The 14,281-nt window shown below is 38.7% G+C and overlaps 1 protein-coding gene across 2 annotated transcripts in view; it reads left to right on the top strand.

Moving 5' to 3' along the window:
• MSH3 (mutS homolog 3) overlaps positions 1-14,281 on the top strand; it is a 111,083-nt gene that overhangs the window by 10,820 nt on the left and 85,982 nt on the right. The window lies entirely within an intron of this gene.

Below are 14,281 nucleotides of genomic sequence, written 5' to 3'. Positions count from 1 at the left end.
ACTGTAAATGATCATCCATTTATATTTTGTGTTCTCTTTGTGTAAAGTGTAAAATGGTTAAATGTTTTCAATTTTTGTTTTACTGTGGTATAAAGCCAAAATAGGACATAATTTGTAGGATGACAGATGAAGGGAATAAAACATTCAAAATATTGCAGATGCAATTTTTGTGGGAAAACAGCTTTGTATTTTTTTAAACCACACAGCTCCTGATTGGAGAGAACCAGAGTAGAGTTTGACATTTCTATTTGGAGTGAAATAATCAGAAGAAGTATGTTTCCTTTTACCTGTTAATACAATAGGAGCTAAAGAAAGTCAAAGAAAAGTGAATGTGTTGCATAGACACAGTTGTGTGTTAGGGGGAAGATACAAATGTCAGCACTTCCCGTATTGTAAAGACAGACAAATGCATCACCATCACACGGGCGGTAACCACCTGACAGATTGTCAGCTTTCTACCGTGACTCCCTCACTTAAACTCTGCCTGTGTCACCATCTCGTAGCTTTCTCTAATGCCCCAGACAGCTGATCAGCTTAATCAGGCTGCTCCACAGGCATTCCTTTCCCACCTGTCAGTGTAATCCTTCTTTGTCTCTTTTTACAAGAAAAAAAAAAAAAAAAAGCTGACATGAAGTAGTGGGTAGGCAATCTGCTTTCATGGCCCATTGTAGGAGTTTGCACAGATGTTGCTGTACTCAGCTCTGAAGCTATCAAGGGCATGAGTGTACCAGAGACCACAGTGGGAAGAGGGACTGAAAGCTTGCAAGTCAGTGTTAGGGATTTTAAGAAAATGTGGCCTGTGAAAGTGTTGTATTCAGCATTGTTCAGTGGCATAGCGATGCTTATCTTTTGTAGTGAAGTGTGCTCTTGTCTTCTCTTCCCTCAGCTCCTGTGTGGACTGCAAAGCCATAAGGAGTTGAAAAGGTCAATGCCTGACTGTAGGTGTACTGGGCAAGCAACATCAGTGTGTTTTCTTGCAGTGCAGTGGTTTGTTAAGACCCGGGCAGATAAAGGAAGTATTTTTCCTGTCAGATTAGGAAGGAGGAAACTTTCCAGTTGCCAACAAATGTTGCAACGTTTTTGCCCTGGTAATCCTTTGATGACATTCCTTTTGTAGATCACTTACAGAGGGGTATGTCCCAAATATTTCTAAATACACCAGGATGAAGACTAAAAACTTCTTTTCATTGCTGTTAGTGTTGTGTACTGAGAATTTAGTGGAATCTGAAAGAAAGCAAAGTTATGTAAAAAGACAGACAAAGCAAGCATGTTTCTCAGAAACAAGTATTTTAGTTGTATGCTAAGGAAGTTCTGATGTAGGTTTGAGACAGCGGTTGTGGTATTTAATTTTTTTGATCATGCACAGCTGAAGGTGTCAGATGGTAACTGTTCGTTTCTATTAAGAACCAAAGATACATCCCAGTACTTGATTTTGTGAGCAGATGTTTATAGGTTTTTTCCCCCCTTATGGTAACTATCCACAAAAACCGACTAGGTGACTCTCTGGTCTAAATGTATTTAATTACATTGGAATGGTAAAAAATAAAACGCATTCCTCCAGTATGCTTTGGTAGTGTCACATCTAAACCAATTGTTTATCGATTTTGTCATGTCAAAGATTTAACCGCTAGAGGGCCCTCAAGTACTTAATTTAAGTGGTTCCAGTATTCTCCTTTCTTCTGCTTTGAACTAGGCTCTGGTTTTTATATAATTGCTGTTATACAGGTATTAGTTTTGTTCTTGCACATACTGAATGGCCTAAAGTATTCGGTTGTAGTTGTGCATTAACTTGTAATTTCATTCTTTGTCTCCATTTTTTTTCTGATAACTTCTTGTAAGAAGCATCTGTTAGCTGGGAGAGGTTTCATTGTGAATTTTTACAAGACCTTTCTGACTAAACCCATTGGAACTGGGATCTTGTATTTCGTGAAGGCATATCATCTCTTAATTTGTTTATAATGTAGTGGAAAACTGGCAAAGTTTAAAAAACAAAACAAAACAATAAAAAAACAACAGGGTATGGAGAGGAGAGAAAATCAGTCCCAGCAGACAGACAGCTTGGAGTGGTGTCAGGAGCAGATAGGAGCAGAGATGAGTCTTTCTGCCTGTATGCAGCTGTCCTGTAAGAGTTGTACCAGGAGTTGTCTGAGTAACTTGGGGGACAGTTTGCTTTTGGATGTTGCGTATTAGATCAACGTGATGTGGGCTAGGTCTCCTGTACAGAGTGTGCTCAAAGATAGCTGGAAAACAAATAAAGAAAAACTCGTCAAGATAAAAGACTGGGCCTTCATGGCAGGAGATGTGGTCAGTTGTAATGCTTAGTTGTACTGACAGAGTTGGAAGTAGCTCCTTGCTTTAAGTGTTGTTTTTTTCCTCCCTCTCTCTTTTTCATAATATAAAAAGACCAAATGTGATGAAGAGTATATAGCAGTGTACTTGTCTGTCTGTCTTTAGTTTTCAAAAATTAAACATACATAACATGCATATTTTTTCTGTAGTGCTGTGCTTCCCTTTTCCTATTCTTCTCTTTTTTGTTGCCACCGCAGCTATGTCCAGACTCAGCTAAATCATTCACAGTATTTACTGGTGCTTCTATTTTGGTATTGTGTAAATTTTCACAGCCAAATTTGCATCAAAAGCACACACATTACAGGAAGAAAAGAACAGCTGAGGAGCAGAGTACCGTTGTTCTAAATTTGTTTCTGTTAGAAACAAGAGCCAAATAAGTCACCAAAAGTGTTTTAGTGTCTTAATATGGTTGACAATCACTGAGATTGTACTTCAGCCTAAGGAATGCTTCGTTATGTTAGAAATTATTTCTATGTATTAATGTAAAATAGGTGAAAAGAATTTTGAGTCAGAAATGAAAGTGTAAATTAAAATACACATTTGAAAGGGGCCTCTTTCTTCACTTTTGAAACTGCACAGAGTACAGCGATAGTAAATGTTTGCTAATACTGCAAATGAGTGGAGAAAATATTTTCACATATTTATATGTGGCTGAAAACAGGGTCTCTCAGTGGGAAGAATTAAACAGATTTTATAGTAGGTTAATAAATGAGTGAGGCAGCAGAAAAAGCTGTTTTAGGAAGAACAATCTCAGAGCAGCTGTTTGAGCTGTACCCAAGAAAGCAGTTTGCAGAGTAAATGGAAGATACAGCCCCAGTTCTGAAGTGCTCCGTGTCCAAGTTACACATAAACATTAATGTAATGAACACTAAGTAAAGTTAAATACTTAGATGTTTGTATGATTTGTTCATAGAGTGGAGCTTTAATTCAGCTAGTACAAAGCCACTTAAACTGCATTCTTGGGGGAGAGGGGGCAGAAATCTCAGCGTTAAAATCAATAGGTTTGAATTACCGCTGGTTTGAAAGAAGCTAAGTTCTTTTTGTAAAGATTCTGCTTAGCCATTTGGATCAAACTTTGGTGTTTGTTTACCAAAATGGTAAGCTTTAAAAAATAGCTTAACTTGTGTTGTAGATTTTTCTTTTTTTTTTTTTTTTTACAAGTTACGTCTTTTTCTGTGTAAACTTTCACCCTTGGTAATTTAAAACTCATGGAAACAAATGCTTTTAAATGTGTGGCGTGGTTCATGTTCATTTTCTTCCAGTTTGTTGCTGTTTCAGGTGGTAAATGAAATGGTCCTCTTGCCAATGTCGTGGGAAACATTGTCCATAAAAAAATAATCACTAGAAAATACTATTCAAGGACACTGAACTTGAGGTCAGCTTTGGTGGTGAGCCTTCCTTCAAAAGCAATCCTTAAGTTAAAAGTAGGCTATGGAAAGTGGTTCAGAACAAACTGTTCTGGCGGGTACTGTTCTGTTCCTGAACCCTTAGTAACATCTGTTTGCGAGAGTTGGCCTGGCTCAAGGAAAATATTTTAATGCTTTTAGTTTTTCTTCTTTCTAGAAAACAAAGAAAAGATTCTTCCCTGCAAATATATGTGTGTGTTTTTACGGGAGAATGCCATGTTTTGCACTCCATGCTCTTCCTTGTCAAGGATCAATTCTTCCTTAACACTGGCTGCCTTAGAAGTTGGTCTGTACTGGTCTTCATGAAATCACTTCCCTTTCAGTCACTCCTGGTCTTCTCAAATAACCGCCTTTTGTTTCTTTGAAAAATGCTCTGCTTCTGTCCAGCAAATCCTAAGATGCTCCAGAGCTTCTCCTTACGTTTTTTCCATTTGGCCTTTTTATGCAAGCATGGGTAATGTTCTCTTGTGTCATTCTTTGAGCTCCAAAGCATCATTCCACCCAAGTCTGCACTGTTTCACAGTTTTTTATTTAAACCTGCTCTGTCAGATAGCTGGCCAACAATATAAAATAGGGATGATATGGTAACTAACTTCTTGTCCATGCCCCCAGATTTTTCATGTTACTCTGCTTGCAGACCATCATGTCTTCTTCCTATTAGGTTGGGCCTGTAGTATGGGAGGCAGTTTTGACACAGGCTTTAATCATTTGCTGCTTAATTTATACTGCAGCTGGATTTGCTATTTGTTGCCCTGTAATACATCTAAGACTTTTTATCTCCTGGTTATGACATTCAGGTTTCTGTTTTTACTTCAGTACTGCAGCATTGCCTTCGGCCTGGAGTTTGCTGCCTGGAATTGCCTCCTCAAATCCATTCAGAAGGAAATTATTCTCCCCATTCACTGATACGATCAAATTACCCTGGGACTGAATCCCTCAAACAGCTGGTCTTCCATCATTACATGCAATACACGTTTTCTTTCTTTTTATTGAAGGACCTCTGTAAGTACAGTTTCAAGCCCTTTCTGCTTACACCGTCAGTGAAGTGCTGAATGTCCCCTCTGATTTGGCAGTCTCTTCTGCCTTTAACTGCGTGTCAGGTGGGGTCACAGCATCACAGAATGGCTGAGGATGGAAGCCACCTCTGGAGCTCATCTGCTCCAGCAGGGCCACCCAGAGCAGGGTGCCTCGGACCATGCCCAGGTGGCTTCTGGAGATCTCCAAGGAGGAGATCTGCAGCCTCCTTGGGCAGCCTGTGCCAGTGCTCAGCCACCTGCACAGTAAAGGGTCACCCACAAGGTGGTCTCTCAGGTACCTGCTCCACAGGGGTTAGTTTCATTCTCTATGTTCAGCCCTGGCACAATTTCTTCTTACCAGCACGGTCATTAGCTGTGGCTTGGTAGAGGGTCGTTGGCTGCTGGCTTGCTGTTCCTTCATCCTGCCTGCCTATTGTAGTATGTCAGTGAAATCTTTGAAACAAATGTACGATGCATTTAATTTTGTGGATCTTCATATGTGGCTGGTAATGAATGGCTCACATCAGAGGATGCTTTCATAAAGTTACTGTCGAGGACTTTTTAAAACAGTGAGCAGTTCTGTGCGTGCATTTCTGTATCTGAGCTCAGAAGGTTTGTAGGTGAGCAAGGGAGGAGAAATCTAGTAGAGGCAAAAACAAGACATCAAATGGTTACAGCAAGAATAAACAGTATTGCAGATGAAATTACTGAGCTAAGGAGTGAAAAGGATCTAAAGAGTGGGTCATCCTAGCGGTTACATGGTTTGTATACTTTGTAATATTCCCACAGATTTTTAAGTGAAAGGCAAGCTGTGACAAACATCTTGAAAATGCTTAGTATAAATGGAAGCTACAGGCAGTGGAATTTGCAGCAGGAAAAAAGCAAGTCAAGTATGAAAACAGCATGTGTGCTATTTTCTGTAAATAAAAAAACACAAACGTATTATTGACCAGATGTTTATGGATTAAAGAGGCCTTTTGCACTGCTAATAACCCAATTCGTGGCTTGGGCAACTCAGCTGTATAGAGAGCTGTTTGAAGAATATCAGTCATGCCATAGCTTACTTGGTTTGAACAGACACGGAAAAAAAACACCAAACCAAACCAAAACAAAAAAAAACAAAAAACCAGCATAATCAAATCAGTGTTGGAGTATGTTTTTCAATTTAATCTTGTTAGAGACATGAAACAGATGCTGTTCTCAGCACTGGAGTTCATTATTGTATTCTGTGACATTGCCAGGTAAGGGAAATGTGTGGTGTAAATTTCTTGACAGATTTCTTATGTGCGAAGATGACTTCTTCACCCCTGCCTACCTTGCTGCCCTTCACAGTTTGGGACACAACACAGGCACGCATCCTTTGGATGAAATTACTATTCTGGTATGAGTCCAGAGTTGTGTCACTGGGAAAACAAAGGAAGGAAGTTTCAAAGCACTTTGTCTGAATGCAGTGCAGGTGCTCTCAGAGAGCTTTTCTCAACCTGGGTGACTAATTAGATAAGAAGTGTTAGCTCCATCAATGGAGTCACGGCAGGCCATTGTGCGCCTTGCCCAGCCCATGTGTTCTTGTAAATTCCTCCAGTCAAAAAGGAAGCCGCGCACACTGATGAGCTTCCTTGGTAGTTCATACCTGGCTTGAAGGTTCATTATTTCTCCTGTAATTGCAAGCTGCATGAAAAAAGGGTTGTGTTCAGGAGCTGTATTTGTGGCGTTCTTGCACTGATTAGTCATATACATGATTTAGTGTTTTGTTTTTATTTCCTGGCACTTGAGCTGGCAGTTGTTAAATTAAAAATGATTAGGTTGATCCGGGTGGTTGTGCAACTTCTCACAATCAAAAAACTTAACTTTTAATTAGAAAAAAGTACCATATTGAAAGAAGCAGGAAAATCAAAATACTCATTTTTCATGTTTTGGCACCTACTTGATTCATTATTATAGGAGAGAACAAAAACTTCAGGAGAAGGTGACAAGTGAGTAGTTCTACTTTTTGTTGTCCTATCAGGTTGTTATGATATTTCTTGCTTATTTCTATCAGTATGTATTTGTATACAGTTGACTTCTCACAGCAGCTTTAGAAGTTTCTCAACCTGGGCAGGATGCTGAAGCTCGTGATTACAAATCCAGATTGGTGCCTGGAGCTCTGCGCCTTGGTCCTCCTGCAGGTGGCACCTCCATCTGCTGGCCCTGTTACTAGGGGGAGGAGAGTGGATGACAGCAACCAATTTATAATAACTAATTTTCCCCAGATATCTGTAAGATAAATAACTGTGGTGTATTAATTGGCTTGGTGGACAATAGTAATAAATTTCCACGTTCAATAATCCTAAATTGAAGGGACAATTTACATTTGAAATTTTGTGAACCTGAGTTGGAGGTCACCGCTCTGATTAAAGTCACCCAAATGGTGTTGTTATTGAAATGTAATTCATGTTAGTAATTTAATTTCCAGTTTTCAGATAGTACAAGTATTGTTTGAAGAAGTGAGCATTTACTGATGGAAGTCTGCTTTGCTGATAAGATAGTAGAGATGTCATACACATCACAGATTTTCTTTGTGGAGCTGGTGGTTGTATCTGACAGGCTTGTGTAAACTGGAGAGTTGCACAATTGTTGCAGTACAGCAACTGTGTGCTGTGCAGAGGTGAGAGGACAGAAGGCACACACCTGTGCACACAGGTGGAAGTTGTTCCACCTGTGTTGAAGTACAGGTAAAAACTACGTGCACAACTGCTGAATGTCTGAGCAATTCAAGTGTACAGACACTGGGAGCACTCAGGTCTTTAGGGTAAGCCAGGCATTTGTTTATGTGTTTTGAGGTGAGTAGAACAAAATTTAAGGGGCTGTTCTTCTTAAAAATACCCGAGTGAATTTTGAATGAATGTAAAATCCTTTTTAAAGGATGCAGTTATGGTAGTACTCAGGTTCTACTCTAGTCCATGCTCTACGCTACCCTGCACGTTGGCTGTTCCGTGGTGACTTCCAGAGTCAGTGTCCTGTGCTTGAAACGTGAAGGTAACGTGACCATTTTCATCGAGTAGTAAGCTGGCTGGACTTCTGCAGGGGTGAACGTGTATGTACAGTTTGGTTGACTGTGGAGGCACTAACATATGGCGAAGCAGCATATATGTAAATGATGCCAACTCGTTCTTATAACCAGAATATGAATTACATGTCTTCATTTGTTCCAGATGTCAGTGGAAGTGTTCCAGTAACCTGAAGCTATAGCTCAGACATTCAAATGGAGAAGGATCCTTAAGCTCTTAAAGCTGTCATGCAAATTTTTATTTTAACAGACTGTGTAAGTTTGTTGGTGTATTTGTTTAAGTCCTAGCATTTTCTTAATAACACCTTCTCTTCTGTTATTTACTCTCCTTAGAAGTTGACTTGGGATGTAAATTTTCAGCTGTGAAACATTGGCATCATTGACACCTAGGATGTGTTAATTCCTCAAGTTTTACTTCTCCTTCCCTGCCATCATTGTTAGTGCTAGGGGTTAGAAATTCAGCAGTTTTAGTCAAAACGATATAGTGATATAAGTGAGGGTAGTGTGGGAGGAAAAAAGACTGAAACTCTGTGCATGTTTGGCATACAGATAGCAGTGACAGTAGAGAGCGATTAAATCCCTTTTTATGCATCCATCATCCTCCCCACCTTAAGTTACAGAAGAGAGAAAAGCTATGAAATGTGTTTATTTTTCGTAACAGAATATATTCATTTTCTTAATTTGAAGAAAATGAAGTTGAAATGGGTTCTCAAGTACCATCAGTCTCCTGAACTGAAAAAAGAAGCAAGCCTTTGTCTACCAGGTTATCTTTAATAGTCCAATTTTGTTCTTGACTGGTTTATAGCATTTGTCTCTCTTAACAGATGTTCATTTGATGTATAGTATAGCTAAGGTACTTTCAGTAAATTAGGGTTATGAACAGTGTACTTTAAAAATGCATGCTTTACCTGGGAATTTGGAATAGTAAAAATGATTGTAAGAAATTCATACTTAAGTTTACTCCTACATTTGCGTGGATATTTTCCTAGTTCTTAATAAAGAATTTGAAATTGTTTTAGTAATTAACTTTGCCAGTAAAAATCTTACTATTACAGTATTTTTTAACGCAGAAAGGTTTTATGTATATATATTTGTTTTGCATTTACATGGAAGGATCGTTTTGCAGAGAAGCAGATGGATCTACTTAAAAACAATTTCTAACAAATATGCCTGAATGCATTGCATTCCTCTTCTTTGTTTATGTTGTGCCTGTCTCTCTTGATTTTTATCAGGTAGGAGACAACTGTCTGCCCCTCCGTTCCTTCATACCATCCCTTCACAACCTATGCTACCTGCCCTTTTGTTTGCTGTCTCTAGGTTGCCTTTTCCCCATCTCCATACAGATTTCATGCACTCCTTGCAATGGGCTGCTTGGCACTGTCATTGTGCTCTACATACCCCATGCAAAGTTGTGTCTGGTACGGACCTTTATGTGGAAGCAGCAGCTCCCCACATAGGGAGGACGTAAGTGAGACCCTTCTACCTTTCTTCGTTCTTCCAAAGCTGGTGAACTGCAGGGTTCTGAGAAGGAAGGGTAACATACCTGGACACCTTCAGTGTTTCTTCTAATTATATTTTTTTTAACTTCAAACCATCTCTCTGCATGCCTTACTCCTCTTGGGCTATGCATTTCACTTTGTACTAAACACCTCTTATCAGGGCTTGAGGAAGGACCAAGAGAACACTGTGAAGAGCAAGATGGTCTTCTCAGGACAGCGTTGCATTTGCTATAAAAGATTTCCTGTTATATCTGAGAGAAAGGGAAGTAGGAAGAGGAAAAGGCTGAAAAATAAGGCCATCTTTTCTGAGGAACACATAATCAGTTGTGCAGCTGTCAAAAATCCTTACTTATGGTATTAATTGACGTGTTAACTGTTCTAATTCTATGAAAAGATTCCACGTGGATTTCTGTCTCTAAGTAGAGAAATTATGCTTTACCATAAAATGTTCCGTATGTATTGCAAATACAGAATGCTTGTTATTCCTCACATCTTTGACCAAAAAAAAACAACCAACTAAACAAACAAAACCCTTCATTTGGCTCTGAAACTTAATAAAAGCACTTGTATTTTCAGTTAGTGGATGTAAAAGTATATGCATGTCATGTACCAGTTTTGCTATCTATATATATGTATGAGCTGTACACAGGTTTGTAAACTCCTTGCCTGTAAAAAAAAAAAAAAAAAAAAAAAAAAAAAAGTCTGCATTTCATGACAGACTCATAGATGTAAAAAGAAAAATAGCCCAGCCAATATTCTTTGGCTTACAAAGAGCTTAAAAAATCCATAGCAAAGGAAAACTGTAAACTGATGACTGGACTTCACTTTTGTTTTCCTTGAATCTGGAGGAATATCCGTTTTCCTAGGCAAGATTTTAATGTACAATTAATTGATTTAAGTTTAGGGTCTCCATCAGAGCTCATGAAAAGTCCAGTTGTGCGTGCAGCAGCATTTTGACAACAGTGGAGAATACTTGCATTTAAATTGGACTGGTGAAAGCTGTCAGTCAACCTAGAAAATGCTACTCCTCTTTTGACTGAGTATTTTATGACCAGATTGACTTAATGACTGTCTGTTCAGGCCAGCTTTGGAATTTGAAGAATAAGAATCGAATGTAGCATGGGGGGCTCTGCTGTCCTTTCTCTAGCCCACACAAGCCAGGGATGCTGCTTTTTTCTGCTAGATTTTTCACATGGGTTTGCAGAGTGAAGGACTCTGATGGGGTCCTCATCTACCAGGGACTGCAATGGTTGCTGACTTGAAGTATGTAGAGGCGTGGAGATGTGGAAAACATTAGAAACTAAGCTGGAAAGGACTGAAAGTAGAGTATGTAGGTGTAAATGTTTGTTTATGTGGTCTGGTTCTGAAAAATAAATTGTTGCTTAGGACTCAGGCACAGAATCAGACTGCAAACTCACTTTGGCATAAAAATTTGCATACTAATACCTTTGGGTTGCCTGAGTAAAAAAATGCTTTCCTAATGGACATAATCAAATGCAGTTATGATGAACTTGCATTAATTTATTTTTTGGAGTGCATACTGTGGAATCATGTACCATTTGTTACTCAAAATCAAAACGTGATTTTTTTGAGCCTTGGCAAAATGGAAACTATCAACTATCAACATTTTTTTTTTTTTAATTTGTAACACTAAGATGTGGATACAGCTGTTGGTTAAGATTCCTGGGTTTATGCCACCTTGGATAATGTAGGATTTTGATTAGACAGATTAAATTCCTCATTTACTTGGTTCTGTGTCTGAGTATGTACATAATGTAGGGTTCTATATCTACATTCGTCATTTTGTACAATCCATCAGAGGGCTACTGGGTTTGAAGTGATGACTTTTGTGGTAATACGGAAGACAGGCAGAAAAGAGCTCTGTAAGTTAGTGCGAGTGTAGGGCCCTTTGAAATACGATGGATCATTTTGAAGTAAGAAGTGCTATAAAAAGCCTAAGTAAGAACTGTGATGAGACAAACACCCTCAGCTCTGACATGAAAAGGTAATTAACTTTTTTTCTTTACTACATCCATCCGTTCAATACCTGACCATAGCCTCAGCAAATCCAGTGGGAGCACTTGTGTAGTGGACCACTGGGAAGTGGATGAGAGTGAGTACTCATTATGTTGCTAGTATCATTGCATGTTGCAATTTGCAAAATAATTCTGTGCTGCTGATACTGTAGATTCAAGGGTGACATGTGCCAGAGTTGTTTCCAGTGGTGTCATGCTCCACAGTGAGGGGAAGGACAGAAGAGAAAGCAAAAAGTGTAAAAATGGCTACCCGGTCAAGGTACATACATCCTTTTTAGGAGTCTTCACCATGCAAATAAAGGGTTACTTACTACAGAGGAGTTATACTTGACTCTTGAAACCCTTTCAGCTGGCTCTGAAAGGGTTTAAAGGAAAAGACAAACTAGTAAATAATTATATTTTTGATGCTTTTTTATGTTAAAAAAGTGAATTGAAATTTACGTGGCAGTTTATTCAATGTGTGATACATAATTGGCATATTAGCAAATGTAATTAAAAAGGAGTATGTTATGGGTAAAACTTTGATACAATCCCATGCAACTTCCTTGTCTCTAAATTGGAGAGGGATGGATTTGATGGATGGACTGTTTGGTAGATGAGGAATTGGCTGGATGGACACATTAAAAGAATAGTGGTCAACAGCTCATTGTCCAGGGGGAGACCAGTGATGAGTGGTGTCCCTTAGGGGTATGTCTTGGGGCCAGTAATGTTTAATATTGTCACTGGTGGCAGGGACAGTGGGAGTGAGTGCACTATCAGAAAGTTTGACGATGACAGAGATGAGTGGTGCAGTCGACACGCTGGAGGGAAGGGATGCCATCCTGAGGGGTGGGCCTGTGCGAACCTCATGGAGTTCAGCAAGGCCAAGGGCAAGGTCCTGCACCCAGTAAAATCACCACAGCCGGGGCAAGATTCAGATCACTTCCAGCCTAAGCCATTCTGTGATTCTCTATTTGATTTTTAACATTCTTTGGAAGGGAACCTCAGAATGGATTTTATTGATCTTCCTTCAGTATGGTGACTTACGAAGGAAAGAAATGCGCTGCTGAGAGAGGACTTTGCCTGAAACTGAAGTCTGTTTTCCATTTTTTGCAGTCTGTATTCAACTAGTATTTCAGATGCAAATCACGTGAAGAATTGGATGTGTATTAAGAGGGATGTTTTTTCAGTTGTGTCTATATATCACAATTTACTGTGAGTACAATGTAGAGATCTACCTTTTATATCATGCTTGTTGAAGGGAATTCCTGTGTTTTTGTTAGGAACATTCTTTATAGACAGATTTCAAAGTACTGTGCCAGCAACTTTTGTGTGTTTTAAAATACAGGATCTGAATAAAAGGAAGCCAATGTGTCTCTTCATTTTCCTCAGTTGTGTACTAAAATCCTTTCTCTGACAAAAATAAACAGAATTACACTTAGTAGTTTTATTTCTCTATTCCTCTGGCATTGTAAACGTTTCATCTGTGGGTAGTAACGTAAATTTTTTTCTTCAGTTTCCCTAAGTCAAGTCTTGACTTATAAAATCTATTAAATAAGAGTAAATCACAATTGCTAGTAGAAGATACTATTTTTTTTTCTTTAATTCTATAATTTAAAAACAAACAAAAACCTCTGTCACTTCCATTTTCAGTTGAGTTCTGCAGAGATGATATGCAGTTGTATGGTATTGAGAATTTTATTTTGGGCTGAACACTTGCCAGAGAGCATTCACTTAAAGTGAAGCTCCTGAAGTGTAAATATGAGATAAATTCAGTTTCAATTTCAAATCCTGATCTCCTTTTTTATTTTTTTCTTTAAAAGTGTACCATTAAAGCTACTTTGCCTTCCTCAGTTTCCTTCAAATGTATTTTCCATTTGTAAAATAATTTAACTAGCTTTTTGCTTTTGGCTCATTGATCACAAATCCTAGCAAAGCACTGATTTGAAAGGTAGATGGTATACAGCACCTGTATGTTATAGACTAAAGTAAGCCATAGGGAAAGATAATTTCTCTGCTTTTTCACTTCTATTAACTTTTCGTAGTAAGTCAAGGTAAGAAGCAATTCGTGGTTAAAATGTGCCATTCTTAATTACAGGAATATGGCAGTGAAAGGAAAATTTGTGTATAGATGGCATAATTATTAACGTTCTCAGTATTTACTGTATTAGGAATGTCAGTGTGTTTAAGCATCTTTGTACATCTCACAGGAAAGCCTGAAATAATTTGTTGAAAAACTAACAAGTTCATCTCATCACATTTAATGGATTCTTAAATCTCTATCAGCTTATCAATGGAAACATTAATTAAAAGTATAATTGACTAGCCAGCTGTTCCGTGTTTTCTGTCCAACAGCCTCTATTAAAAACATTACAAAACATGTAAAGCTCTTTTTCTGAGGCAGATGAGAAGTTCCCTGTGCCAAATTCTCCTCACGCAGTGAGGTTTAAAGTGTAGTTTCTTAGCTGAATGCATGTTGGGTGACCAGAACCTATGGGTATGTACTGCTCTTGTATGGGAGACAAGCTAAGTCCTCAGTAGGCACAGAAAGAAAAAACTTGTATAACATGGCATATGCAGCTAGCACGTCAGAATGCTTTGTTCCCAGAGTGGGGCATTGCATGACTAAAGCTGAATGTGTGGTTGCATTTTCCTTTCTACATAGACAAAGTCCTCTGACAGCAGGGTGGTTCAGAGGCTCAGGTCTTGTATTGGGAGCAGTAAAATAGGCATGTAGTGAAGACAAGCTCCATCTTATATCAAATTGTCTTACCGTAACGCCTAAAAATGTGCAAGTCTTTACTGCATGGGAAGAGTACCTTTTGTCCGCTAGGTTTACAGCTTTCATTCCCAGGGCTGGGAACTATTTTCCCCAAGTACAAGAAGGGCCTCATGGAACCTTTCTTCATTTCACTTTTCCTTTTGTGAGATGGTTGCTAAATGTACATTA

This window comes from Aythya marila (assembly GCF_965140915.1).
Source record: "Aythya marila genome assembly, chromosome: Z".
Taxonomy (NCBI): domain Eukaryota; kingdom Metazoa; phylum Chordata; class Aves; order Anseriformes; family Anatidae; genus Aythya; species Aythya marila.
Note: the sequence above shows the minus strand (reverse complement) of the source record. Positions and strands in the feature narration are given on the sequence as shown.